The sequence below is a fragment of the Crocodylus porosus genome, unplaced genomic scaffold, assembly GCF_001723895.1.
Source record: "Crocodylus porosus isolate Cpor-Errol unplaced genomic scaffold, CroPor_comp1, whole genome shotgun sequence".
Classification (NCBI taxonomy): domain Eukaryota; kingdom Metazoa; phylum Chordata; order Crocodylia; family Crocodylidae; genus Crocodylus; species Crocodylus porosus.
This window is the reverse complement of record NW_017728886.1, coordinates 74319982-74339745: the sequence shown is the minus strand read 5'-3', so window position 1 is coordinate 74339745 and position 19764 is coordinate 74319982. Positions and strand designations below refer to the sequence as shown.

Below are 19764 nucleotides of genomic sequence, written 5' to 3'. Positions count from 1 at the left end.
TTTTTTTTTTGACAGCTACCACATATCCACTTCATCCTCAAGGATGAACGATCAGTCCTAAAGAAACTGACACCTGTGCTACTCATGGAAGACAGATAGTGAACCACGCAGCTTGTTTTCTTGGCCCTAGAGCATCAAGTGTGCCTTCCTCTGCCATCTTTGTCTCCATTTACGTCAGGAGCAAGAGGGCCATAAACTCCTGACCCTGAGTTTTACTTCAACTCCCAAAGAATAATTCTGAGACAACATACAGTTTTGTCACGGAAAAAAAAAGTAAGTATTAAAAAGTTTAGAAAAAGTAAAAGAATAGTGGTGAAATGACTCTCCACATATACAAAAAACATGATGAATGCTGAAATGTAACTGCTTAAAATAAAGACGCTATAGTTAAAAAAAAAAAAGGCACTAAATCATTCTACTTGTATAACTCAGCTAACATACTATTTGCTCAACAGAGGTGAGGTAAAGAAACAAAACAAAACAGAAAAACCCAACACTAGCACTGCCCAAGTTGATTATACTTCTAATCATAGTTTTGCAGTGTCATGTTCCACATTAAATTCCACCACTGAGTGAATCTAGGCAATACCCTGTGTCATTAGGCATAATTCAAAAAAAGTGCCAGTTTTAGGATGATGTCATATACAGTAAAGAGTCACAGTATCACGGATTATATTTCTCTCTTTCAATTCATTTACTTTGCCAAAAAGTAGCAATGTCTCTTGATTATAGAAATGAATTTTGTTTTTTGTTAATAATATCAGTAAACAAAATAAATAGAATAAGGAACTCTAGTTAGAATCAAGTTATAATTTATAATATTCAAGCCCTCATTAGTATAATCCACTTTCTATAATTTTTAAAAATATTTAATGAATATTTATGTAAAGTTCACTGCATTCAGATCCTGTTCTCCACCACACTTACATATTTAATGAGTACAAGATGACCTTATAATAAGATGTACTGCTCAACCCCCACCCCCAATAATTAGATTCTATATATGGAAAATGTATAAATTTGTTATAATCCTCAAGGTATAGAATTTAATTATTGGATGCTTGTCTTGAATTTATCCCCCTAAGAGAGCGAGCGAGTCTTAAGACTAGAGGCTGCATTCTGCCCAGATGTACCTTGACCCTGACAACAGCCATAGGATTGGTAGATACAGAATTGTTTAATTGTTTATATTGTTGCTTTTTTGTTATAGCTCTGTTTCAATAAATTCACCTATTATCAACTGGCAGGTGTTGTAGTCGGTCTGAAGGTTGTGCCTGCCCAAAACAAAGGTATAAATAAGGGCTGACTTCCTAAAATCCAGTGTCAACAACTGGCGACTCTGTCGGGACACAAGGGCAGTAACCAAACTGATTGGGAAATTTGTTGATACAGAGTGACCCTTTCTAGAGGGGTTAGCTGAGATTTGTAGTAAGTTAGAGCTGTATGGTAATTAACTGAGGTTGTAAGTCTTGTGCAGAAAATGTTGTTTATTACTGCTGACCAGAAAACTGTCCGTCTAGGTCAGGCAGAGTAGTGGACGTGGCTACATGCTGTGGTCCACTTGGGATTAAGTAAGAACCTCCTGTTGTGTCTGCAATAAGCTAGATAGCAGAGAAAGTCATCTCTCTGCTGGAAAGACTGTGTGAATGAACAGGGTCCTTTGACTCTAAGGTCCTTCAGAAGGGTTAGTCTTCTGTGTGGAGAGAGGTCAAGAGCAGTTATGTGTTTGTTGTGGGGTTTGTAAGGTGTAGGATACAGGTGAAGGTGTAAGTTAAGGCACCGTGTTATCCTGGCAGAGCAGTTTCAGAGAGATCAGAGAGACAGTTGAGAGGTATGTTACTTGTTAAAGATACTTTGGGATCCTGTGTAGACCAGAAAATAGAGGCAGGAGGTAGCACAGAAAGAAACAAGGTATATTACTGGACATCTGCTCAGGCAATGGCAGAGAATTTGTGATTGGACAGTGAGGGAGAAACTTGGTTCTCCTCCCCACCTCTCCAAGAACAGTGAAGAGCCTAGAAGAGATTGTTACAGGAGTGTAACAGCTTGTTTTGGGAAACATCAGTGTACAGCTGTGTAAACAGAGATCCGTGCCCAGAATTACTCTGAGTTACTCTGAGCAGAGAAAGAGAAGTGAGCTTATCAGAGGCATTTTTTGTTTTTCTCCTCTGCAGACGCATAGTTTGAGGGTTCCTTTGGAGGTAGGAAGAGTTTTCCTGAAGGGATTGTGTGTGGCATGTAACTTGTCACCCACAATCTTTCAGAGGGAGGTTTTCTTGGTCCTGAAACGGAGCTTTCTGGACTTTGGGTCTGTGAGATAGAGAGACAGAGATTGTTTTCAGTTTGTAAAAAGCAAGGCCAGCACAGATTATGCAGCTGTTAGACACAGGTAGAGAGAGAGACCAAAATTTTCTGGATGGATTGGTTTGCAGAGAGCAAGGCGAAAAGGGCCCACTGATGAGAACGGATAGTGAAGCATGTATCCCAGAAAGCATATGATTAAGATCTGTTAAAGAAAAGGAAAGCTGGAAGTTCGACAAGACCCAGAAGAGAGTGGGTATTCCAAAAAGCTGCTAGAGAGATCTGCTGGAGTATTGCCATCAGAGCTGAGAGAGAATCCAGAAAGACCTGCTGGAAAGTGAGAGATCTATGAAGGGTTTGAGAATAATTTGAGAATAAATAAGACTTACAGAGCACAGAGAATAATTGAGAGTGGGTGCTACAGAGCAGAGTCCAGCCAAAGTTTGTGAGAGCACGGAAAGCCAGGAACTCACAGTCTGAAAGGTGTGAGAGGCAGAGTCAGTGACTTGGAGTCCAGGAAGGGTTAGATCAGGAGAGAATAGAACTGGATGAGTCCAGAGGCTCTGAGTGAAGCCAAGAGAGAGAGAAAGATCTGATGAAGGCTCTGCAGGGCCTTAGAAGACCAAGAAATCTGGCAGTCCAGAGAAGGGGCACAGAGAAAAGACCACTGTTAAAGCTTCCCAGAGCTGAAGCCTGCACCCAGAAGTGAGACACTGTGCCCATGAGGAATGAAGACGAGCAGAGTATGAGAGTGGAGAGTTTGGTCCTGGGTATGACCTGAAACTGCCACCCTCCTGGGTGTGGTTAGTGTGGTGGAGCTATTCGTAGCGGGGTAGTCTCTGCAAAATGACACATAATAACCACACTGTCGAATGGGCAGGAGTGAATATAGGGCACCTTAAAACTCTAGGTCCCACTGCCTTGTGGGTTACCATTCATTGGGAAAAGGCTAGGGGCAGCATACCCCGACAGAAAAACCCTCAGTGAAGACCAAGGAAAAGAGATATGTGGCAAGATACACCTTGATGCCACTTTGAGAGGAGAGCACTGCTGTAAAAGCAACCTCTGCCAGGTGCAAAGGGAATATTTTAGATGAGTGCCAGGATGGCTATAGGCCAAGCAAAGCCAGCCACAGTGTACCACCTGAAATTAAAACTAACCAAGAAGGGTGAGCCCTTCTCTTTTTGTCTTTGTGTTTTGCAGGATGGAACCACCACTGAAGTATCATGAAGTCTGCTAGCTACAGAGAGGAATCGAGCTGGACTATATTGCGTAGTGGTTGTGTTTTGCTGCATCTGTAACATGCTTTTGCTGTAAGTGATTGTGATGTCAACTGTACTGGACTGTGAAATGTAAAGCAAAACTTCTTGATAGGCTATAAAATACTTGCAGAGTGGCTACAAGAAATGGTGCATCATGCAAAGCATTGCCTCCAAGGCCTCACGGAATTCAGCCATGCCAAAGATCGAGAAGGCTGGATTGATTGTTTGTTTTATTGTCATCCTTTTGTGGGTTTTTTTCTTTCCTTTTTTTCTTTTTTGTTTTGTTTGTGTTAGACACATATTTTAGCTTGTATTGTAGTAGTAGTAATGTAATATAGTTTGCTCATTTCCCAGAATTTGTGCAGAGATTCGGAACACAGAGTAAAGTGATGGGATCCCAGGAAGACCAGACCTTCCTGTGCAGACAGCATGCCTGGTTTCTAAGGTGGGTTGGGAAAGTTCTAACCTCTGGCATTTCTCCAGCCTTTTACAGGATGGAGGGGCACTGGTAGTGCTACCAAGCATCCAGTTGAGACAACAAGAAAGCATTGCCCAATATACAGGAGGGGTAAAGTTGCCAAATACATGTCTGGTCCCCAGGAATTCTGACCCTAGAATTTTCTTCTAATCTGAACAGCCACCTTGACAGTCAGATAAGACACTGACTGTGGAGTGGCATGCTACCTGAAATGCTGAGTAAAAGGTTTGGTGGGCATCTCGAACCATACATTCCCCAGTCCTAGTATGGGAGGCCTATTTAAACCCAATTAGCTAAAACTTGGTTGCTGAGCTAGGGAATGCTGAGGCAAGAGACCGAGTCAGAGGAGGTTATGGGTGACATCTGAACAATGGTTAAGGGTGCATCACAGTGTCTAGCCCATTGGAGCCCCTGACCACGAATGCCATCATACTTTTCCCGGGATGACTGGTGGAAGTCCTCCCCACAAATGTCATGAACATTTCAGGTGATGCCAGTGATTATGCTCCAGTATAGTATGAAGATATATCTTCAAGGAGGGGAATATATTGGCTTAGAAACAGTAGTTAAAGGCCTGTTTTTTGGGGAACTGGCTTATAGGTATAGATATATGCATTATAAGGGGTCAAGATGGGCAGCAGGGGTTAAATGGATTTCTAAAGAGCTTGGGAGACATGCACACAGCTTCTCAGAGCCCTGAGAGCAGACAGGATGTCTAGCACAACAATGCCAACGGATGGACACAGCCTGAGAATTGAGGGGGGCGTGTCATAACACAAGACCACAGCCTTTAAGGCAGACAGGTTGTCTAACACAACAAGGACACACAGCCTGGGAACCAAAGGAAGTATGTACCATACTGTCCCATAACACAAGATAAGTGACACCAGCTACAAGGCCCCAGAGGAGCAGGGGGGGCTGAGTTCCAGTTTTGAGGGAACAGACTAAATTAGGAGACGGCCCAGAAGGCTACATGGATATGTGAACACTGAGAGACAACCAACTAGAGATAGCCACGGATAAAAAGTCATCAGGAGTCATGAAGGGGGAAGAAGAATACAAAAGCAAAGACTTGAGATTAACAAAGGGTCGCTCCTCTCCCTCCCTGTTCCTTCTCTTCTTTAAGAAAAGTTCCCACCCCATCCCTGCCCCCCGGGAAAGGTCCCTGAGGCCACCATGGACCAACAGCATACCAGCAGTCTGTCTCATGCATCCACTGGAAGGGGGCTGTGAGCATCGGCATCCCACCTCCAGGCTGCTGACACCTAAGAGAGAGAGCCTCAGAGTGGAGCCTGCATCCTGACTAGATTTACCTGGACTCTGATGACAGCCCTAGGATTGGTAGATATAGAATTGTTTGATTTTTTGTACTGTTGCTTTTTTGTTATCACTCTGGATCAATAAATTCTCTTAGTATCAACTGGCAGGTGTTGTGATCAGTCTGAGGGTTGTGCCTGCCCAGAACAAAGGTATAAGGACTGGGTTTCTAAAATCCAGTGTCAACAGGGGTGCCTTTACTTTCAGCTCAGAACACCCCTGCACCAAGCTCAGCATGCCCAAAGCAGGGCTTTCTGACACTTATCTAATAGCTGAGTCAGCTGATTCAATCAGCTATTAGATAAAAGCACCCAAAAGCCCCTCAGAAGTGTACAATCTATGAAGATGTTGGGCAAGCCAGGTCAAACTGAGGCAGCACCTCTTCCAGTAAAGCAGCATTTTTTTCTCCCTATGCCTGTCAATAGCCATTGTTAGTAAACTGACCTAATGAGTTTCAGAGGCAACAGTATTCACCTACGAAGGGTAAGCAGATTAACAACAAATAGCTGTTTTATGAGTCTTGCCACCATCTCCAATCTCATCACTAAGATCAACTTTAAAGCTTTTTTTAATTATGAAACTGGCAGGCAGGTCCCCATTAGGGACTTACTAGCATAGCTAATGTAAAGTTATTATACGTACAATTTGGCACTGTAGGTAGTTACCTGATTTCCCTCATTACTTACTGCCTTTTTCAGATTTTGCAATCCTGGTGTTACTGCAGGAGTTTTAGGTAAGATTTTTGCTGACCGACGTGCTACTTGTTCTGCTTAGTATATTTATGGTAAAGTGCTGAGCAAAATTAAGCAGCTGGAAATAAGCAAGCAGTTCACAAAGTAGTCCTACCTTTGTGAAACTAAGGCAAGCATTGGGAGACAAGGTTAAAAAAAAGACTATGGTAAAATTTGTCTATAGCATGAAGAAAGGGAGCCAATGGTAAGAAAACTGTGTGGAAAAGCAGCCAAGAAAAAAAGCAGTAAAGAGCATGAAAGGCAAGCAGGACTGCAAATGAAACAAAAGATACCCAGCTCCAGCAGAAGAGGAAGAGACACCTTAGAAGTTCCAGAAAGACCAGAAAAGTGAAAATTTGGAGTCAGTTTGATGAGAGGAACCATAAAAGAAATTAATTCAGGATTTCTCCATATAAAAGGTGACAACCCAAAGATTGTAGACTTGTATTTTACACAAAAAATGGTGTGGTGGTAATTGTTTGTTAGCATTTATACATGCCCTATTAAACTAAAATGAAATATTTTTATGGTAACTTCATAAGATGCAAAAAAAATCCTGTTAAAGTATTTGCCTTAGCTCACATTTCTTCCACTCTCCAGACCCTGCATTACAGTCACCATCTTTCAGAACTATGGCACTCCCTTGAAAACATGTTAAAACTAGTACTTATTGAAATGGAAATGTTGCTGTGTCTCCAGCTGAAGAAGTACACTACTTCTGCAGTGCTCCTAAGAAAATGCAATTTCTCATTTTGCATTTCCTTCCCTACACATTATAGGTTTTTATTTTACAAGGTTTTTTTGAGTGCTGTGAGGTACAGAAAGAGGAGTCATGTAATATGCTGCCCTTAACGCTAACAGAATTCGCAAGAATTTTCTGTTCATATGACTACATAGCTCAGATTCCAAATACATAAAGCGATCTTAATTAATTGTCATACTTAATGACACATAACAGTAGCAACATAAAAGTAGAACAACATCATGTACACCATTTAACCACCTCCAGCGTGACAAATTAAAGCTGGAGAGGAAAGAATCTATTCTAACTATTTCTCATCCCATATCCAACATACTGTATATCAAAGGAATCACAGTAACAATATGTCCACTCTGATCAATAGAGATATTTTTAAATATTTACTCAGAACTATTGTTTTTAAAAGATCACCATTTAAAAGATCAAAATTTCCAGAAAAAAAACATGCTATATTGAAGGCAGAGCACAGTGGCACCTTATAGACTAATTCAGAGAGGTATAATCTTTTGTAAATAACAGTTTATTTCATCAGATGCTCTGAATGGATATGTAGGGAGCAGAGGATCTAGTAAACATCTGAATGCACAATTTAATGCTTCAAGCACACATGACCAGTCATTTCATACTTAGCTGTTACTCTATTAAATGTTTACTGCTCTCAAAGAGGGCAGTTAGATTTAAACTATCATGTGTAATCATAAATGTGTCACACACAATATTGGATGTCTTTTTGGATAAACAAGTGGGAGATGCAAATAGAGTTTTTTAAACAAGTTGTATGGAAATGGACTTATATGTACTGGTCTTTTTTTCATAAAATACTTTGTAAAAAGCAAATGAATGTCAGTCAATAGCCTATTATTATTTGGGGTCTGTCCATATTCCAGGATTACTGTATTTAAGAATGAGACAGAATAAACTTCTTCGATCAAAAAGAATGGTTAATTATTTGATAGTACCTGTGGTTCTTTAAGATGACTTAGTTAGTATGTATCCTCCAATACATGCATCATGTGCATGAGATATGATTCTTCTGACAAGTACCTGTCAGGCCATGGATATAGGTCACTGATTGCTTCATATAGCCTATTTTGCAGATCTCTCACCCTGGACACATCTTGATCAGGTGGATGCTTCCACCTGTGCTCTAGTAGAACATGCCTTTGAAAGGAATGACTTATCAGCTAACTGACAGTAAGTTGAAATACATGGTGAGACATTTCAAGATTCTCTCAGACAATATGGGTGGCCTTCAATGCTTCACATGGCCACAAAAAGGCGGAGAAAGAACATGAAATGCATAAAAGTACTGAAGTATTGAATACATCTTGGGGTCTGAAGTGTGGAGCATCTCTCCTAATGTTGAATATGGCTTAAAGTACAATGTTGCTTAAATTAGAATTCCAAGACCACTGCCAGGATGGTTGTGTTTTGTGATTTTATCACTATCTAGTTTCTGGGGAAGATGGTCTAAGCTAGCACAACAAACATATGGAGCTTGCTTACTTTCTGGGCTGACAAAGTTTTCCCCAAGAAAGATAATCTTAATGGCGCAAAATGAGCAAAAGTTGGTATGCAAGGCACACAAACAGTGGTTCAATGAGGGTCTTCCTAAGTTTTAGAAGCATGACATCAATGCCCATACCACAGCTGAATCTTTGACTAGAAAACAATTATGAAGAATGCCCGCAAGGAACATATTTTATGCATTTATTTATGCATTTATACACCATCCTTCCCAACAAAGGCTCAGAGTGGCTTAGAGAAAGACAAGCAGAACAAATTAAAAGAACAACTAGAATTAATAAAATAAATTTACAAAATAAAACCATGGCACATTTTAACAGGAATTTCAATACCACTGGGTCTGAGAAGACAGTACAACTATGCTGTTCATGAGTCAATTATATTTCAGCAAGGCATATTTTAAGGAGTTAAACAAATGTTATGCCAACATGTTTAAACAGGCAGGTCAGAAGGGCAATGAGAGGCACTTGAACACCTGTAATGGTTGTTAGAAATTAAATGATTTTAGTCAATATGGGTTATGAAGGCCTTGTCCTGTATGATCTTAGATATTACTTAGAGAGTCAAAGAATCAGAAGGAAACCATGTAGAAATCACAGAGTTCATCAAAGAAGGAAGGCATTGCAAAAAGGCACCTGGGCTTTTACATCCATCAAGGCACAGCCTTTCAATGCTTCATTTCAATATCTGAGCTGTGGATATTAAATAACTTCTATGTCAACGATTGAAAGATACTTTTTCTCAGCCCACTTATCTCACATTCGCAAGGTATAAGAACCCCAAGAAGCAGTTACTCAGTATGAAATAGTCGTCCAAAAGTTGGAAAATGCCTTCACAAAATAAAGCATCTTTGTTGGGAATAGACAGTGTCACTGACATCATCCATGGTTTGATGAGGGCTATTCTACAGCTTAAGATGATTTAATAGATGCCTTGGAAAAATAAAAATTAAAAATAACAAACCAAGATTGAAAATATAGACTGTAAAAAATTAAGAGACAGAAAGACTAAACAATATCAAATAAGGCTATGGGAGAAACTGGTAGCCATAAGGAAAATAATAATTACCAATGTCTTTGACAGATTATAGCCAAAGGGACACAAAACTTTAAACTTAATTCCTGATGTGTATATTCCTGAAGCTACATTGTTGTTTTTCTTTTTAATTCCCCCAGAAATCTTCAAGGAATTCACTGACTGGTGGTAACCAATTTTGACCAAACATTTTAATATAATTTTTAGAAGACATTTATCCAAAGCACTGGAATAAAAATATAATATTCCCAATTATTAAAAATAGTGATAAGAGAGATCCTGCAGCATATCACCCCATTAGTCTTATACGTGTTCCTGCCAAAATACTTGGGAGACATTTACTTTTGCATTTTCAGGCATAGATTTCTGAAAATAATATTTTAGGAGATGAACAGGCTTGTTTTTAGAGAAGGCTATTCCTGCATGGACCATTACTTGGTGTTGTACTATTTAGCATCTAACTACATAAAAAGACAAAATCATTTGTATGTAGCCTTCACAGATCTCAAGAGAGCTTTTGACTCCAGAGATTAAAAACCATGGAAGATAACATCAATGGATAAAGATCTCTCTATAATTAAATATTACTTACTATTCATATACAGCATTATGGGATTGACTGCACCATGTCCAACAGCTTCCCAACTAAGACAGGGTATAACAAGGATGTTTGCTTGCCCCATGACTTAAATTATTCTTGAAAAATCTAAAACAGGTCCTAACAGGAATCAAGTCCATCAACTCATTGGCAGCATCCAGATGAGCGTGGCCATGCATATGTGGCACCACAAACACATTTGCAGTGCCACATACACACAATTTGGTATTCTTCATGCTGCAAGGACACACTACCTGAGCATGTGTTGCACCGTTTTTTTCCTCTCAGGTTTTTTTGACCCCTGGATGCCAGCAAGCACTGTTGAAAAGCAGAGCTGGCCCACCCGGAGCCACGCTCTGCGCAGCAGAATCGCCACAGCTGCAGCCCCAGGAGGCTCCCAAGACAGGCTGCTGGGGCCAGCAGTGCTGGCTCCAGCCTCTCCTACCCCCCCATCCCAGTTAAGTTGGCACAGGCATTCCCCGGGGATAGGAAGTGGTGGCATAAGGTATGCTGCTGCTACTCGTCCCCAGGGAACCAAACATCCATGAACGTCTGGACGCACCCATGATGTTGAATGACCATCCCAGTCTGTCAATGGGAAGAAACTGCATGCAATTTATCTTCTTCACATACCTCCACTTCTTGATTCTTTAGAAAAAGAGAAAGAAAATAAAGTACAGGTCTACAGTAGACCATCTGCCTGCATTTATATAATCTTGTAATGCATTTATATAACAAAGTGATGTACACAGGACAAATACCCAGATTCATACATTCAATGGTTTAAGTTTTACTGTAATCTCTAAACATGGTAGCTTTATGCAATAAAGGAACATGTCCTGTTTGGTTTGTTTTATGCTAACCTGTTGTTTAAAGAGCTTCAAATAGCAAGTGTGAAACTCAGTTCAGCAGACACTCATTTCTTTCCATGGAGGAAAATCAGAATTTTCCCTGCCATGACATCATGCTACTTCTTATAACAACAAAGCTCGTAAAAATGTTCTAAAATTGCACCCATGTTAATTAAAATTGTATTGTGCTTACTTATAATAGCACACATACTCCCGCCATGTAAGGGATGCTAGTGAAGATCAGGCCACTTTGGATTTCATACCACTGAACTTGGGACAAAGGGGAGCAGAAGAATAAAGTATGAATGCCCCATCATACCTGGTAAGGCACAAAAAATAAATAATAAAGTCATTTTGAAAACTGGTTTCAAAATGCTGTTACAGTGAAACACTTTTCACTGTTTAATGTGTCAAAAATATGACTCCAAAAATCAACTTCCACTGCCCTTCTCTGCAAAGACTACTATCTTTTACCAGAATTCAAATGAATTTGCAAGGTACATGGACAAAGGTTAATAACATTCTAGCACTGAAACCTCAGAAGAATTAAAGTTATCTGAACCATCTGGTTGCTGAGGCAAAGTTGTAATAACAGGCAGCGTGTCAGAAGATCAAGGAAACCTAGTGGGGAGAAAGAAGGGCAACTTCTAGAAAGACAGGAAAAGCACTGCACAAAACCAGACACTCAGTACTTAGGAGAATATGCCTAGAAAGATAAAGTGTGAATTTATACTGCTATAGCTAATTAGACAGTCATTCTGAAGTGAGTAACTTTTTTCTGTTTTAATTTATATTGCTTTGGAATTATTATGGAAGAAGAATGTCAACATGTTATAATGGTATAACCACAGCAGCATAATAGCTTTGCTGCATAACTCCCTTATGTAGACAAGCACTTAGAATCAGAAGCAAACAGAATTTATGAAAGCAGATATGCTCCTCACTTTTAGAGTATTTGCCCAGGTAGATCTTAACTTTCATTCATTCAAGATTCCTTCTGGAACTACTGGCTATTTATAACCTTTGAAAATATACAATACATTTTGCTCTGACAACAATCAACTGTCAGCTGCTGCTATTTAAAATATGAGAAAATCCCCTAAAAAACAGTATAACAAAAACTTTAAAAAGCTGAAAGTTGTTTTCATCACTTGACTTCTGTATTTCTACATTTCCAGGTTTCAGAAATTTAGAGGGAAAAACAATATAACTACCACTAGGTTTGTCCAGATATATGAGTATTGTATTTTGGAAGTGCTTAGTTTACAGGGTCATTGGAAAACAATTATTAGATGCAAACCTCTTTGAAACTCTTTGAATGACATGTACGGTTGAAGGGCAATGTGATAACGCATATTTATCTCTGCTAATATAAGTCTGATGTAAAATGGTACAAGATTCTTGCTAACAATTCAAATTACAATGCAACACTTCAAATTTGTATTTTAAATGGTATTTTTTAGATAGGGATGAACTGATAAGATATTATAAAGATAAATGATGGCCTGGCACTTCAGTTAACTCAGTTTCCTTTAAATTATTCGTGCTTAGCACAGTAGAACAACTCATTCCATCCATCATATGATAACACATTTTTCTTCCTTTTAACAATCGCTGAGAATTTATTTTGTGCTGGTTAAAGCACAGTAATAATTTCTGTCTAAAAGTGACAACATGAAATGCTGTAATACAGTTGAATTATCTACTCACAAGCTATTAAGTAAAAAAACATACCATGAAATCAGCAAACTCAAAAAATAAAAACATTTCAAAGATGCAGTTTTAAAAATGCTGCCAACTAACATCTCAGTCAAGGATATGACTAACATATGGACTGTAAAATTATCTTCTCCATCATGGGTTCCATTTTCATAATTAACTCTGTCCCATAAAGCAGCTCCTCAATCCCACTTGATATATTTCCAGTACTGCTAACACACTGTAAACGCACCTACTTCCCATTTTATTAACCTTGACTAATTAACCGTTGGCTTGACAATGCCTGTATCTGTCTTAAAGATGTTTGTTTGTGGTTATTTTTAAAAATACTGACTTGGATACAGTATCTCTCAATGGGGTAATACCAATTACCACTATCATTTAATTGGGGCAGCCATACTTCAATATAGCTCTCACAACTTTAAAAGGTAAACTTAAAATATAAAATGTGATCAATTAAAAAAATGTTTTAAAGCTATTGCTTTCAAAAATTATATAGATTGTTTTATGTTTTGTTCAGCACAAATGTAAATCAATTCTTCCTGTACAGATTTTTTTTCCAAATTTCTTTTATGATGGTATGTCATCAGAAATATAAACTAACCTAAGAATATTGTAACTTTATACATTTCAATACAAATCTAAAGCAAATATACTGGTCTTTATTTGCAAGACCTAGCTATAATTACGTAATTATATGAACAAGTTCAATTCTCTTTGCTTGTCCTGTTTTGGATTCCACCTATGACTGGATCACAGGTATAGATGGCTAAACACTGAGTTGCAAGATAGGGTGGGCGTGTAGCTCTCTCTGTGAGGGAGCAATACACTTCCCTACAGGTGGGGACTGGCAATCAAGGAGGGCAACTTGAGACCCTCTGGGTTAGAATACGGGGGGGGGGAATGTGGTGAAGGGGATATAATGGTAGGAGTCTACTAAAGACCTCCTAATCAGGAACAAGAACTTGACCAAGAATTTGCTATGGAACTGGCTGAGGCTGCAAGCTGTCAGTGCATGGTTGTCATGGGCAACTTCAAGTATCCTGACATCTGATGGGAAGATGAAAAAATCCAATCGGTTGCAATGCTTCCTCATATACATTGACAAATTCTACATGTTTCAAGAAGTCTATAGGCTGACAAGAGGCAAGGAGCTGCTGGATCTGGTACTGGCCAAAGAGGACAATCTAGTGAGCGACTTGAGAATTGAAGGGAAGCTGGGAGACAGTGACCACAAGCTGATCACTTTCTCTACCCACCATAAAGCTGGTAAGTCAGTAGGCAATGTGGAAGTCCTTGACTCTAGGAAAGCCAACTTTCACAAGCTCAGGACACTAGTTGTCGAGGCCCTAAGGAGGCCATAATCTGACAGGGAGGGGAGTCCATGATGAATGGTCACTCCTCAAGGATGCGATCCTTGAAGGACAAGGAAAATACCTTCCAGCCCATAGAACAAAGTAGAAAAAGGGCTGGGTGACCCCCTCAGCTTAGTAGGCAACTCATGGACCTCCTGTGTCTAAAAAGAGAAGTTTATAAAGGATGGAAGACAGCAAACACCACCAAGGAGGAGTATTCAGCACTGGGCTATGCCTGTAGGAAGCAAACTAGGACAGCAAACTAGGACAGCCAAGGCTGAAACTAAACACAAACTGGCTACTCTAATCAAGGACAATCAAAAGTCCTTCTTCAGATACCTGGGAAGCTGGAAAAAAAACAAGGGCAACATTGGACCCTTGCTAAACCAAATGGGGCAACTAATAACCAACACCCAGGAAGAAGCCAATCTCCTTAACTATTACTTTGTGTCCATTTTCCACCAGCCCAAAGGAACCACCGTGCCTGACAAGATGAACGATCACCAGGAAAAGGGTGAACGTACACCCATCATTAGCATGGATCTTGTGAGGGAACACCTTGAAAGGCTGGACATCCACAAATCAGCTGGCCCAGATGGAATGCACAAAAGTTTTAAAGGAACTGGTTGACATCATAGCATAGCCAATGGCAAAGGTATTTGAGAACTCATGGAGCTCAGGCGAGGTATCTGAAGATTAGAAGAGGGCCAATATGGTGCCTATCTTAAAGAAAGGGAGAAAGGAAGGTCGGGGCAACTACAAGCCAATCAGTTTGACCTCAATCCTTGGAAAGATCTTGGAAAAAATCATCAAGGAAACCATTAACAACAGGCTAACAGAAGACAACACACAGAGATAGCCAACACGGCTTCATTGCGGGTAGGTCTTGCCTGACCAATCTCATTTCCTTCTATGACCAGGTGACACATCACCCGGACAAAGGAGAAGAGGTCAATATCATATATTTGGACTTCAAGAAAGCCTTTGACCTGGTGTCCCATGATGTCCTCATGGGAAAATTGGGAAACTGCAGCCTCAACAACCTTACAGTCCAATGGCTGGCGAACTGGCTCCATGGATGGACCCAGAGAGTGATAGTCAATGAAACCAAATCAAGATGGTGCATGCTAACCAGTGGTGTCCCCCAGGGTTCCGTTTTCGGACCTATAGTCTTCAGTGTATTTATAAATCATATGGACTCTGGTGTGAGAAGTGGACTGGCTAAGTTCGCTACCAACACCAAACTATGGGGAAGTATGGTCACCCTAGAGGATAGGCTGGCGATCCAGGCCGATCTCAACAGGCTTGCAAGGTGGGTGGATCAAAACCTGATGGCGTTTAACACAGAGAAACGCAAGGTGCTCCACCTCGGGAGAAAAATCCCACATCACACCTATAGGCTCAGCAGTGTTACACTTGCTAGTATCACAACTGAAAGTGTTGGGGGACATGACTGACCACAAGATGAACATAAGCCATCAATACGACACTGCAGCTGGCAAAGCAAACAGAACTCTGGCTCTCATCTACCAATGTATCTCAAGCAAGACCCAGGATGTCATCCTCCCACTTTACTCGGCCTTGGTGAGGCCGCATCTCATATACTGTATCCAGTTCTGGGCTCCGCAATTCAGAAAGGATGTGGAGAAGCTCAAGAGGGTCCAAAGGAGAACCACACTCATGTCTAGAGGACAAGAGAGCAGGCCTTATGAGGAGAGGCTAAGAGCCATGGGGCTTTTTAGCCTGGAAAAGCATAGGCTCAGGGGTGACTCGGTGGCAGCCTATATGTACATAAGAGATGTGCATGAGGAACTGGGAGAACGTCTGTTCACCAGGACACACCAAGGGTTCAATGGTCACAAACTCCTGGAAGACCATTTTAGGCTGGACATAAGGAAAAATGTCTTTACTGTCCAAGTCCCCAGAGCCTGAAATAGACTACCCAAGGAAGTGGTGCAAGCACCTACTCTAGACACTTTCAAGGAACACTTGGATCTTGCTGAGATCATTTGATCCCAGCTGGGCAGACTACCAAGCGTTGACCCTGAGATGTTGCAGAGTCACATGGAAGGACTGGATGTGTTTAAGTCGGCAGGCCTAGATGAGCTCCATCCGAGGGTACTAAAGGCACTAGCTGATGTCATTGCACAGCCACTGGCAAGAATATTTGAGTACTCGTGGCGCATGGGACAGGTCCCAGAGGACTGGAAAAGGGCCAATATGGTCCCTATTTTCAAGAAGGGGAGGAAGGAGGATCCAGGCAACTACAGATCAGTCAGTCTCACCTCCATCCTTGGCAAAGTCTTTGAAAAGATTAAGGCTCATATATGTGACAGCCCAGCAGGCAAAATTATGCTGAGGGGAAACCAGCACAGGTTCGCAGCAGGTAGATCATGCCTGACTAATCTAGTCTCTTTTTATGACCAGGTTACAAAACACCTGGACACAGGAGTAGGGATTGATATTGTTTACTTAGACTTCAGGAAGGCCTTTGATACGGTATCCCACCCCATACTGGTGAACAAGTTAAGAGGCTGTGACTTGGATGATTACACAGGGTAGCAAACTGGCTAGAGGGTCATACCCAGAGAGTGGTAGAGGATGGGTCGGTATCGACCTGGTAGGGCATGGGTAGTGGGGTCCCGCAGGGCTCAGTTCTTGGACCGATACTCTTCAAAATCTTTATCAGTGACTTGGATGAGGGAGTGAAGTGTACCCTGTCCAAGTCTGCAGATGATACAAAACTGTGGGAAGAGGTGGACACACCGGAGGGCAGAGAACAACTACAGGCAGACCTGGACAGGTTGGACAAATGGGCAGAAAACAACAGAATGCAATTTAAAAAAGAGAAATGCAAAGTGCTGCACCTAGGGAGGAAAAATGTCCAGCACACCTACTACGTAGGAAATGACCCGCTTGGTAGCACAGAAGCAGAAAGTGATCTTGGAGTCCTAGTGGACCAAGCGGGTCCTAGTAGACTCCAAGATGAACATGAGTCATCAGTGTGATGACGTCATCAGTAAAGCTAACTGCACTTGTATCATGCATCAGCAGATGCATGATAACAGAACCAAGGAGTTGATACTTCCCCCTCTATCAGACACTGGTCAGACCACAGTTGGAATACTGCATGCAGCTTTGGGCACCACACTTCAAGTGGGATGTGGAGAACCTGGAGAGGGTCCAGAGAAGGGCCACTCATATAGTTAAGGGCTTGCAGGGCAAGCCCTGCGAGGAGAGACAGGGCACCTGGACCTCTTCAGCCACCGCAAGAGAAGGTTGAGAGGCGACCTTGTGGCTGCCTATAAATTCATCATGGGGGCACACAAAGGAATTGTTGAGACTCTACTCACCAAGGCACCCCAGGGGTCACAAGAAATAATGGCCATAAGCTACCGGAGCGCAGCTTTAGACTGGATATTAGGAGGAACTTCTTCACAGTTAAAGTGGCCAAAATCTGGAATGGGCTCCCAAGGGAGGTGGTGCTCTCCCCTACCCTGGGGGTATTCAAGAGGAGGTTGGATGGGCATCTGGCTGGGGTCATCTGAACCCAGCACTCTTTCCTGTCTATGCAGGGGGTTGTACTCGATGATCTATTGAGGTTCCATCCGACCCTAACTTCTATGAATATATGACTTCCTGCCCCTTGGGCAGAGGGCTGGACTGGATGATCTTGCAAGTTCCCTTCTACCCCTAATGTCTATGAAATCTATGATTTACTGTTCTTTGTTTTAAAGCAATTTCCCATACTACTGTCAACATTTTACTTTAGTTTCAAATGACCTTTTCAGGGTTTCCAATTTTGCAAACAAGTTATGAAATAAACCTAGAACAAATCTGACTTATAGAGCCACATCATCCAGCCCCGTGGCACTCCTGGGTCTCAGAACTGGTCTATATACCACATGCGGCATGTGCTGGACTAGTCCCAGTGCAGGGCCTGAAATGCATGTTGCACAGGGCAAACGCTGACTTGAGGGCTAGGTACAGACAGCCAAAAAGCCCGACGCTAAATGGATTCAGTCTTTGCAGGTTAGTCTAAGTTGCACAGATAAAACTGAAAAAGAGGTGAACAGATATTTACCTTTGATACAGGAAATAAAGCCACGTGCCTACAGCGGCTTGGGCCAAAAGCCTGGGGGCACTAGAGCATAGCTCTCTGTATTTACTTCCTCTTCCTCCTCCCCCTGAGGTCTCTGGGATTTGTAGTCCAGAATTACAGCAGCAGGACTCTGCAGGTTTGCCCATCACTTTGTCCTGCTTCCAGGCACCTCTGGGGTTTGTAGTTCACAGTTGCAGCCAGCAGTAAGTCTGAGTAGGGGAAGGGGTGTTTAACCCCCCTCCCTGACCCAAGCTAGGATTTGCCTGGGGGGCAGCCCCCCCATCACCCCTGCAGACCAGGCTGCATCTCCAGCTGAGTTTGTCCCCCTCCCCCCCACACACACCCTTGTCAACCAGCCCTCACTGCTCCAGCTGGGGAGCAGAGGGGCAGGGCCATCCCTGCTCTCTAGAGACAGCACAGCCCAGCCCAGCGCCAGAAAGCATGCTGGAGGACTGTGATTTAACTTGAACCAGGAAGGGGTCTGGGACAGAAGTTCATAAACCAGTTTGACCCAAATCAGTTAAGTCTGATAGTACATTCAACCAGGTTTATCTTAAAACAGTTTCAGCCATTTTGAAACTGGCCGCCCAACAGCGTGGGTCCCAGATCATCCAGAATGCAGCACAGGTCCTAGAATGGGTGCCATGTCACACAGGCCTGGACCAGCCAGAGAGGGCAACACATGGGCACCAGCATGCAGGGACCTGGCAGGGGGGTCTGTGGGCCTAATTAATCTGGCCCACAGTGACAGATATGTTTGCACCCCTGCTCTAGAAGACACATATTTAGTACAATTTGTGTTTCCAAATCATTTCTCAAGAATTCATCAGCAGGCTAATACATATAGATGCTAATCTCAAAATCAAGGCTTTGACCACTAATACTTGGATCCTATTCTACTGTCAGATTATGAGGTTAGCTCCAGTAATTTGGCCAAACTCCCATACAATTTAAATTAGATAAATTCCTCACATTCCATCTACGAATGTGTATCTTGATGCTAAACTTGATGCATTCTGTTTTTCACCCCAATGTAATTAAATATCAAAAGTAGTTTAAAACCAGTCTTTAGGATAAATGTCATACGTTTAAATTTTTATTAAAAAGCATATGTTAAATTATCCATGTTGTGCACATCTCTGTAGTATCCCCACAAAACTGAAGCATTGTGCAGTCAAATTCTGCTAAATGAAATACATTAAAATAATTTTTAAAAATAAAAGATGAGCTGTATAAAGTTAATTTTTCATTTAACTTATTTATTTCAAAATATTTGAAATTATTATTTCAAACAAGATAATTTTACCATATAATATGGCAATGCACCAGGAAACAAATATACTAGGCAGAGACAAGGCAATCAGTATATTCGTTTACAATGTGTGAATCCCTGAAGCAAGAAAACCAATCATTAGATAAAAATAGATCAACATACAGCTAGGATGGCTTCAAGCTCACTCTTGATCTGAATGAGCAAAGACGAAAAAGTCAGTAGCAGAAAAAGATGTATGAAAATTACAAAAGCATTCAGAATTTCTAATTTGATAAGGTTGTAAAGTGCTTTTTGGTAAGCAGCAGGAGGCAATAATAATGGAATGAAAAAGTATGTGCAAAAGAAAATCCTTTAAAAAAAGGATAATGCTGGCGTGCATCCATAGATGCTTCTCGAGCAAATCCCGGGACGTCATTCTCCCCTTGTACTCGGCCTTGGTGAGGCCGCAGCTGGAG

The 19764-nt window shown here is 41.4% G+C and overlaps 1 protein-coding gene across 2 annotated transcripts in view; it reads right to left on the bottom strand.

Moving 5' to 3' along the window:
* Nucleotides 1-19764, bottom strand: part of ANO10 (anoctamin 10) — a 235483-nt gene that overhangs the window by 115383 nt on the left and 100336 nt on the right. The gene's annotated exons all lie outside the window — the stretch shown is intronic.